The 10,418-nt window shown below is 43.3% G+C and overlaps 1 non-coding gene across 1 annotated transcript; it reads left to right on the top strand.

Moving 5' to 3' along the window:
- Positions 1–4,128: 4,128 nt before the first annotated feature.
- TRNAE-UUC (transfer RNA glutamic acid (anticodon UUC)) lies at positions 4,129–4,201 on the top strand. Its single transcript has one exon. It is a non-coding gene; the product is annotated as a tRNA-Glu (tRNA).
- Positions 4,202–10,418: the final 6,217 nt, after the last annotated feature.

Genomic DNA, 10,418 nt, shown 5'->3' on the forward strand with positions numbered 1-10,418 from the left:
ACAATATATAAATATACATTTATAGTTAATATACATTTATTGCAAAATGACCGTACATTTTTAATACGTGTGACTGGCACGTGGAAAGCACACAGGAACTGTCATTGTGAGAATCCCTAAGGTTGTTGTCCCAGAACAAGCATTCCTCCTAGTGCAGCAGGGGAAACTGAGGCTCAGAGAAGTTGTTCCTTGACAAAAATTGCACAGCACTTGACCTGTGGTTCACTTGTCCCAGTTTATTCTTTGATCTCTACATAATTCAGGGAACAGCTGAGTAAGGACAAAGATTTCTAATGGAAGTTTAAGCAAATATATCATTGTTTTCCTAAGCATGGTCTAAAGCCAGTTGCAGTATGATGTGTGTACGATCACACCTTACCCAAGCAAGATGGAAAAGTCATGGCTAACACCAGTGTCCCACAAGGATAAGATCTAATCTGCTGCTTGGCACTGAATCCCTCTCAGCTTCTCCTCACCTGCCGTCCCGTGCTCACCTCTTCTCCCAGCCCCTCGTGAGTCCTGGTGTCAACTAAAATCCACGGCACATCATTCTCATAACATAGAGATTTCACCACCGATCTGTTGGAGCTGCTGGCAGCTTCCTCTTTATCCTTCAAGCCCAGACCTTTCTCCTTTCTGGCTGAAGTCTTCCCCTTGTTTTCCAGGCACACTTGTCACTCCTGGCCCTGGCTGAGTTATCCAGATGCCCATGTTTATCATCACATTACAGTATGTGACCCACGTGACTTGTGGGTACAGAGAGTCCTCTTTCTCTAGCAACTCCAGCCTAACCTAGAGTGGGTCAGATCCTCCCAAAGTTAGGAGAGGTTTGATCCCATAAGACTTCAAAACTCAGAGAGTCTGAACCCTAACAAAAACTCGTGGTTGTTCTTCTGAGAAGATAGCAAGAAGGAAAATGTAATCTAATATCAGCAGTAAAGTAAAAGCAAATAAGAAAAGAACGTCTTCAACTATACACCTGAAATTGTAACACAACACTGTAAATCAATTATACTCCAATAAAAATTTTTAAAAAATGACACATGCTTTCCTAATCTAAGTTAAATAAAATTTTTAAAAAGGGAACTAAATATCTTCCATGAGTTTGAGTAAACTGTGGAGTTGGTGATGGACAGGGAGGCCTGGCGTGCTGCAGTCCACGGGGTCGCAAAGAGTTGGACACAACTGAGAAACTGAACTGAACTGAAATATCTTCCATAGATTGTCATGCTATCATAATTATTTATGTTTTTCTCCCACTGTTACAATGGGAATTCACTTTTCCCCCCATCTTTGGAATCCAAATCCCTATGGCAGGGCATATTAGTACATGCAAGGTAGGTGCTCTGTGGTCCACTGAGTGCTCTGACCACAAGTTAGTCTCTTACTGAGGGATCTTTACTGTGTCCAGTAATGTGCTGGAGGCTTGGGAGACACACCTGCCTTTTGAACTGAACACAGATCCATCTGCAGCACTTAGCTTTTTCAACCCTGGAGATAGTCACCATCCGGGTTGCAGTGGAGTGAATACCAAGGCCCCGCAGAGGTCTCTGCAGTTCTTTCCCCCGCCTTCCACAGTCTCCCCTCTGTGCTCATGTCTGCTTCGGGCCACTCCTCTGCCAGTCTCAGCCACACGGAGCCTAGACAGACCCCCTCTCTTCCTGAAGCCTTCCGGCCCCCATCGGCTCTCTAATACACTGTCTCCTCTGTTTAACTCCTGTGGCTTTGTGTTTGTATGTCTTATCTCCTCTCTAAGACTCTAAACTCCTGCCCAAAGGGGTTCTTATCTCCTTTTCTGCTCTTCAGAGCACTTAGCAGATTGCTAGGTACATAACAGGCACTTAATAAATAATTCGTTCATTGGTACCGACATTCTTCACGTTCTAAGAGATGAAACTGGGGCTCTCTAATCTTGGTACTCCAATCTCAGTCTGGAGCAAAGCCCCCTTGGCATCTTCTGGGAACGTGTAGAAATGCAGAATGGCCTGCTTGCCCCAGACTGACTGACTCAGAATCTGCATTTTAAGAAAGTCCCTGGGGGATTTGTGTGTGTGCGATGCACTGCTCTAAATGACACTATTTGCCAAGTTCTTGAACTTTCCTTCCTCACTTGGTCCACTGTTTCTGCTTCTCCCAAACCTGGCTCTTGCCATATCCTCCCCCATCCCCTCCACTTCCCTTCCCTAGTGTGTTACTTTAACTATTTTCTTTCCAATATCCTCAATTCACGCACTTCTCAAGTTTCTCTTTCCCATCTACAAAATGCCAGCAATTCACCTCCTCCATTCCTTTCTTGTTCTTTGATCACCCGGTGCCAACACACTAAGGTCTCCCGTTTTGTTTATTCAATACGCATCTTGCTCTTCAAACAGCTACCTGAGAGGAATTCAGAGAGAAACCTGAGCCCAATCTTCTCTTGAATGGGTTGTAGCTCTTTTCACTGTTTCTGTTTATCAGTTTACTCCTAACTGAATAAGAATTAAGAATTCATTGACCCACAAAAAATGTAACCTGGCAGGGAAAACTGCTCATCCGTTTATAGGCTCAGCTGCTTAAAGGAATTTGAGAAATAAGCAGTCTTCGTCAGTTAAGCCTAAACCTTCAACTCAAAGAAAGGTATGCCTCACTTAAAGGTGATCAAACACAGAAAATTATACTTAGGAGAAAGAATGCCAGGGTTTGCTTTAAACTATAATTCTTCCACTTAAAAGACTTCAAAAGGTCTTTAATGGAGTCATTTTTGAAGTGACTTTAAAAACTACATTTGTTCACATCTTGATAAGAGCATGGGTGTCTTAAAACTCAGAGGAGACACCTTCAGTTTGAGTTGTTAGAGTTTATGTGGAATCCAGGAAAAAGCAAGTTTGGGGACTGCATTTCAAAGAAGACCACCTCTCCCATATTTTGTAGCAGGAGCTAAGCAGTTAAACACTGCTGCTGAAGATCATATATTTTTTGACTCAGATTTCCTACCTGAGGCTTGATTTGCAATGATAATTTTCTTTAGGTATTTTGAAAGGCAATTATTTATTAAAAAGGTAAGTTGGATAGAGTCTTCCTTAAGGCCAAGGGTCAACAATAATTGGGTTGTTTGACTTCTATTCATTTTTCTAAAATCTCTGATTGCCTGCACAATAACTTTCTTCCTCAATCAATTAGTCTAACAATTCATATCAATATTCTATTTTTAATGGTTGACTACTCATTTCATTAAAAATGTAAGTGCATTAGCTCTGTGTAAAATGACTCCATTGGGATAGGCTTATTTAAATATTCATAACATAAAAATTAATAAATCTGAGCTCAGTGTTTGCATTTTAAAAGTCAGGTTACTGTCAGCTAGATTTGATCCTGCTTGAGATTTAGTAAATTAAAAGCCCTGAGCATCATTTTTTTTTAATTGATTCTTCTTTACAATAAAACAATGCAACAGAAATGCTATGAGAACAATACTACTACCCAATGACTTATGACTTCTTTCAGCTTCATCCACTTATAACTAGCTTTCCTTCCTTTCTGTCTTTCCTGTTACCCTCCACTTAGGATTCTGATCACTAAATCAGCTTGTGTGAAATCAAAGGAGTTATGCGCTGGATAGGAATTATATTTATTTCCTGTTAACTAATCTCTCTTTCCATTCCTCCCCCAACTCATGTCAAAAAAATAATAATAAATAAAGCCAATGAATCATAAGAGTGCCCAGCAAGAACTCTAGAGAAAACTGTGTCCACTGGGATTCCTGCCAATTGGAGGAAGAGGCATACACTTCACCAGGTTAAAGGCTGCTTGTCATATGTTGGTTCATGAGTGTATATAGCCTTAGAATCAGCAAACTTGATAAATCTATACATTGGGTTAGGATGTGGAAGACTCTGATAGAGTCTAGAGCAGAAATCTCTGATAAGCTACTGAAGGCTTGAGAATCTCATTTACATTATTCATAAAAGCAAACTTGAAATGGGCTCAAGACTTAAATGTAAGATCTGAAAGAAAGACCTTATAAATCACCTAGAGGGAAACATAAGGAAAGAGCTCCTTGATTTTGGTCTTGGCGAAGATTTTTTTAATTTACCACCAAAAGTATAGACAAAAAGAAGCAAAAATAAACAAATAGGACTATCTCAAACTTCCCTGGTGGTCCAGTGGTTAAGACTCTGTGCTTTCACTGCAGAGGGCATAGGTTCAAACCCTGGTCAGGAAACTATAACCCCACAAGTCACAAGGAGCAGCCTAAAATACATTTTTACGGAGAGGGCAATGGCACCCCACTCCAGTACTCTTGCCTGGAAAATCCCATGGACGGAGGATTTTCTGTCCATGGGGTCTCTAAGAGTCAGACATGAAATAGCGACTTCACTTTCACTTTTCACTTTCATGCATTGGAGAAGGAAATGGCAACCCACTCCAGTGTTCTTACCTGGAGAATCCCAGGGACGGGGGAGCCTGGTGGGCTTCCGTCTATGGGGTCACTCAGAGTCAGACACAACTGAAGCGACTTAGCAGCAGCAGCAAACTAAAAAGCTTTTGCACAACCAAGAAAACTATCAATAAGATGAAAAGACTACCTATGGAGTGAGAGAAAATATTTGTAAACCGTATATCTGTTAAGGGTCAATATCTAAAACACATAAGGAATGCATACAACTCAATAACAAACAAATAAATAATCTGATTTTAAAATGGGTGAAGGTCTTGTACAGATAATTTTCCAAATAAGACATGCAAATGGCCAATGGGTACATGAAAAGTTGCTCAGCCACACTAATCATTCCTGTTGTTCAGTTGCTCAGTTGTCTGGCTCTTTTCGATTTCATGGATTGTCTTTGTTTGAATTCTCATTTTCTTTTATAAAAATAGATGCTTTTCGGGATCGAACCCTTTCAGATTTCAGATTTACTTGTTGATGTTCAGTCATTCAGTCGTGTCTGACTCTTTACTACCCGATGGACTGTAGCACGCCAGGCTTCCCTGTCCTTCGCCATCTCCTGGAGCTTGCTCAAACTCATGTCCATTGAATCGGTGATGCCATCCAACCATTTGGTTCTCTGTTGTCCCTTTCTCCTCCTGCCTTCAATCTTTTCCAGCATCAGGGTCTTTTCTAATGAGTCAGTTCTTCACATCAGGTGGCCAAAGTATTCCAGTTTCAGCTTCAGCATCAGTCATCCCAATGAATATTCAGGGTTGATTTCCTTTAGGATTGGTTTGATCTCCTTGCAGTCCAACAGTATGAAAAGACACCAGTCATAAGGGGATGCAAATCAAAACCACAATGAGATATCACCTCACATCATCTGGGAGACTGTTATCAAGAAGACAAGAAATAATAAATGTGTGGAGAGGAAGGGTTATTGTGAAGGACATGGAATTTGGAGTTAGGAGGCAGAAGCTGTATCCTTTAGTCATCAAATCTCTAAGTTCTCTTTCAGTTCTAAAATTATGGTTACAAAGAGTAAGCCTTTGAAAGAGAAAACCCAAGGCTGGACTGGTGATACAAAAAGATCCATCACCTATCACATAGCTGATACAAAAAGATCCATCCGACCCATAGGGACCAAGGTCACACATCTTCATCTGGAGCCTACACAGAGCCTCAGAATCCTCTGCTCGCTCTCTGCTCAGCCTCTACAAAATGCTCATAATCAGCCCACAAGCTGAAGCCTATATGCCATCCCTGAAAGTGACTGGTTAACAGAGGAGAAAAATAATTCCTTTCCACTTGGACAGGGCAGGGAAGAGCCCAGTCGTAATAACTGCCTTGTGCCAGAGCCGACATATGCCTTCTGACTTTGGAGATCAAACTCCAGATTTGAGGCTGAAAGGAAAGAGGAGCCATCAGAACAGCAGAGATGAGACACCCAGGTTTGTTTGGAATGGTCCCTGAAGTTGGGCATACAAACGCTTCTGTATTTACTTCTCAGAGATCCCGAGCTTTGTTTGTGATTCTGGTCTTCCTTTAGAAATTAAATTCTCCCCTGGGCCAAGTAAGGAAAGAAAATACTCAAAGCCACACACTGTATTTATTTGATTTTACCAAAAACTTCTACAATTCAGCTTTCTATCACAAATGAGGCGCAAGTGGAATCTATATACACAGTAGAGACAGATGGTGTATAGTCTTTCCCTGCATACGTACACAGAGGCTATGAATGTGTAAGATATACAAAGAGTTGAATGTTTAGAGAGTCTGTGTATATTATACACAGCTGAAAAATCCTGGAGTGATCTCCTCTTGAGTTTCTCCAAGTGTGGTCTACTATCCAGCTGCATCAGAACCCCTGGTGGTGTCTGTTAAAATGGTGGCCCCCCCATCCAGACCTCTTGAATCACAGCCCCCCCCCCCTACCAAAACTGATTTGGGGTCAGCGGTATATTATTGGATGGCAGGCGGCCTCCTGGAGCCACAATTGTTATTCTGTGATGCTGGCGACCTAAATGTGTGCTTCTGGGCATGATTATATTTTACAGACAAAGGCAAACGCATTTTTAGACTTATCAGTGGTTTTAATGTTCTTTTTATCTCTCCCTTCCTCTATCAGCGAATCATGGCTTTAATTACCCCTGTGTTGCTTTTATTTTTCATTAGCCCTTCCTTCTGGGTTTGTAGCACATTATGTTTAGCTCTGGATAAGCTTCTAGAATCATCCTTTGTTACATCTGGACTTGCTTCTTCTCCCTGAGTCATTACAGTCTCTTTGCAGTTTTCCTGCCGTGCCCTTGACACAATTAAATGGTCTTGATTTTCTGAAATCCAATAATTAAATGGGCGAGAACGAGCTACGGGAAAAAAATGAACAACAGCCGCAGTGCATCTCTGTATCTTTCTTTTTTTTTCCTGGAGGCAGCCCACAAATTTAAGCTAATATGATTAAGAGGGATACATGGATCATTACATCATTACAGAAAAGAAGGGCCCTTGGAGGAGTAAATTATGGCACCTGTTTAGCTGCTTTAAAATCACTACCTAAAAGGTACAGATAAAAAGACCATAAACGACAGAAACTGAAGGAAGAATTTCAGAAGTCATCTGTACTAAAGGTCTCAATTCGGCCAGGGCTCTGAGTCTTCATCCGTAGATCCCAATCTTGGAATCTACAGACAGTACACGGTAAAGGTCAGAGAGGTCAGAGAGCCTTCTAGCATCAGCCCAGGACCAAATGGCGGAAAACTTCAGTCCTCTAAGGTATTACCTGGATCTCCTGCACAAATGAGGTGGGCTAACAGCTTGCACATCAAAAGATCTGCAATGACAGGATTCAACACCTAAGCCAAGCTCTTGAAAATGCTGATTTTCCCCTGCCCTGGGGGCCAGAGCGGTTTTTTTTCCTCCCCCTGAGAGTTTATTTTCCCTTAGAGCAAGCATCCTTTGTGCTGTCCTTTGGGAAAAGAGCTGCTGTCAAAATTTCTGCCACGGGAAGAATCTTGCAGGTTTTATTTTGTACATGTTGTTAAATGCTGCCCTCCGGTAAGAATTTATTGCAGCTCTTCTGTAGCATGGAGGAGTTGGAGATACAGGATAACATGGGGCTGAGGGCATGCAGAGTCTTTGCTTTCTCAGGAACTGCAAAGGTCTGCTGAGGCTGCAAGCCCTGCTTTGAGCTGTGTTAATGGCAGATGTGGGAAAAGGGGCCAGTGGACCGATACAGGTTTTGAGTATTTTTTATATGCCAGTCGTGTGTTAACAGTCTTTTATGATTACTACTACTACTACTACCACCGATAATAATAATAACATACAAATACCTAATATCATCTGGCATAATTCCCATAAGAAACTTGTGAAGTTCACATGATAATCTCTGTTATACAGATGAAGTTTAGGGAATGAAATCTCTTGGTCAAGGTCATGTGCGTTGATTCCAGAGGACCCTGATCTTAACACCTATGCTCCATGCCTGATGTTTTCAGTAGATGATGGCATTTAAGACTCATAAAGCTCTGGATGGTGGGTGTGTATTACCCCCCTTCCTATTTTACAGGTGAGTAAATGAAAGTCTAGAGAGCTTAGATGAGGTCCTGCCTGGAAGGATGCCTGGTAAGTGATGACTCCAGGACTCATGCCCAGATCTACCTGGTGCTAAACCTGCCCCTCAAGGCTGGGGACGTTGAGCTTCAGGGCAACAATACACACTGGCTGAGATCCATGAGGGTCAGACCCTGACACAGGGCCTTGGCTGGTGGCACCTCGGCCTTGGGCTAAATCACCCAACCCTGGCTATAGGTGTATAGATTTGACTTTCGTACCTTAAGCAGAGTATACATTGAGACAGAAGACAGCTGAGTGATGAAATGCACGGCCCAGACAGTATTGAGTGGTCAGGAAGGGCAAGAAATCAGTATGAACCAGAGTGGTTGGGGAAGGTTTCCTGGAAAATGCATAGAAAATATACAGTGGTATTTGAAGAAGCAAGGAATTATTTAATATGCACCTTTTTATTCAATGCCTAGAAATGTTGTCAATGTGCTAGACATGATGGGGAGGCTGAAGAAATATGAAATACATTTTCTAGGCTCAAATGGCTTTAGAGTCTGATTGGTGCAATAGAACACAGAGGAAATGACAGTGATCAATACCCAGCCAGTATCCAATTAAGGCTAAAGTATGTTCCATTATCTCCAAGTACTACAGAGCTTCAGAGAATGAGAGATCAGCAAGGGGAGGAAGGTTAAGAAAGTTTCCAACATAGCCTCCAAATAAAATAAATTAACTAATTAAAAAAAACCACAAAGCTCCTGCAGGAGGGGGTCCAGAGCTGTGGCTCGGAGGATGCAGGGGTTGGATGGAGGGTTTCACATCTGCAGAGGCGCAGAACAGGGAGAGAACCTGGTGTGTGCGGTTAGGGCTGCACACAGTGAATCAAAGCAAAAGGTATGAAGTTATCTAGGAGAGACTGCTTCCAGCCCCGCAGGATGTGGTGACAACGGGAACGTAGGAACATTTCTTCATCTATGGGGATTTCCCTGGTGGCCCAGTGGTTCAGATTCTGTGTTTCCACTGCAGAGGACGTAGGTTCAGTCCCTGGTTGGGGAACTCAGATCTAGCATGCCGGGTAGTATGGCAAAATAAATAAATAAATAAAAATAAAAGAAAGACTATGGCCATCAGGAAAAGAGAGAGTTGACCACACAGCCGAGAACATCATAGGTGAGTGTTCACTCTACCCATCACAGCATCGTCCACAGAGATGTGTCCCAAGCCAAGTGGTCCATTCTGAGTGGCTGGTGCATTTCTCTGTCTGCTGCTGCTAAGTCACTTCAGTCGTGTCCGACCCTTTGCGACCCCATAGATGGCAGCCCACCAGGCTCCGTCGTCCCTGGGATTCTCCAGGCAAGAACACTGGAGTGGGTTGCCATTTCCTTCTCCAGTGCATGAAAGGGAAAAGTGAAAGTGAAGTCGCTCAGTCGTGTCCGACTCTTAGCAACCCCATGGACTGTAGCCTACCAGGCTCCTCCATCCATGGGATTTTCCAGGCAAGAGTACTGGAGTGGGGTGCCATTGCCTTCTCCGTTTCTCTATCTCTCTTTTAAATTGAAATATAGTTGCTGTACAATATTAGACAAGTTATAGGTTTACAACATAATGATTCACAACTTGGATTCTCAGTCGTGTCTGACTCTTTGAGACATTTTGGACTGTAGCCCGCCAGGCTCCTCTGTCCATGAGAGTCTCCAAGCAAGAATACTGGAGTGGGTTGCCATCCCTCTGGGGGATCTTCCCCACCTGGGGATCAAATATGAGTCTCCTGTGTCTCCTGCATTGCGGGCAGTCTCTTTACCCACTGAGCCATCAGGAAAGCCATGCTCCATTTACAGTGATTAGAAATGTTGGCTATATTCCCTGTGTTGTGTATATTTGCTATTTTTATTCACAGCAGCCTCTGTGAACATGGTTCAGGTGGCTCCTTCCCTAAGAGAGGCCTCTGCTCCCCTCATAAATGAAGTGGCCAAATCTCTGAAGCTGATAATCCAACCCAGACTGTGGCAAAATTGCCCCATAAGGCCGTTCAGTGCGAGCCTGCTTGTCTCCCCAGGACGCAGCGTGGTCCCACGTTTCTCTGGTTGAACAGTGAATGACTCCAAGGTTTTTATCACCCACTCCCCTGTATAAGGGGCCCTGGCCACCCCAAGTGACCCAACTTACACTTTAATAAACACATCTGGAAGGTGCCCAGCAATTCTCAGAGCTGGAGAGCTAGGAGGGTGTGCTGGAGCCCCTTCCTGGTCCCCCAGGCTCTAGCAGCTGGGTGAGCGGCGTCAGGAACCACGTGTTACTGGGAGTGCATTCTCCGTCATCACCATCGTCGGGGAATACTCGGCATTCACACGCTATCTCTAACAGAGTCCAGGTTCTGGCAACTGTCAGAAAATCACCAGTGTCCCCAGCCTCATACACGAGTGAGATGAGATTGTGGGACCAGCTC

The sequence above is a fragment of the Giraffa tippelskirchi genome, chromosome 8 (assembly GCF_054371585.1).
Source record: "Giraffa tippelskirchi isolate mGirTip1 chromosome 8, T2T-mGirTip1v1.2.pri, whole genome shotgun sequence".
NCBI classification, from domain to species: Eukaryota; Metazoa; Chordata; class Mammalia; order Artiodactyla; family Giraffidae; genus Giraffa; species Giraffa tippelskirchi.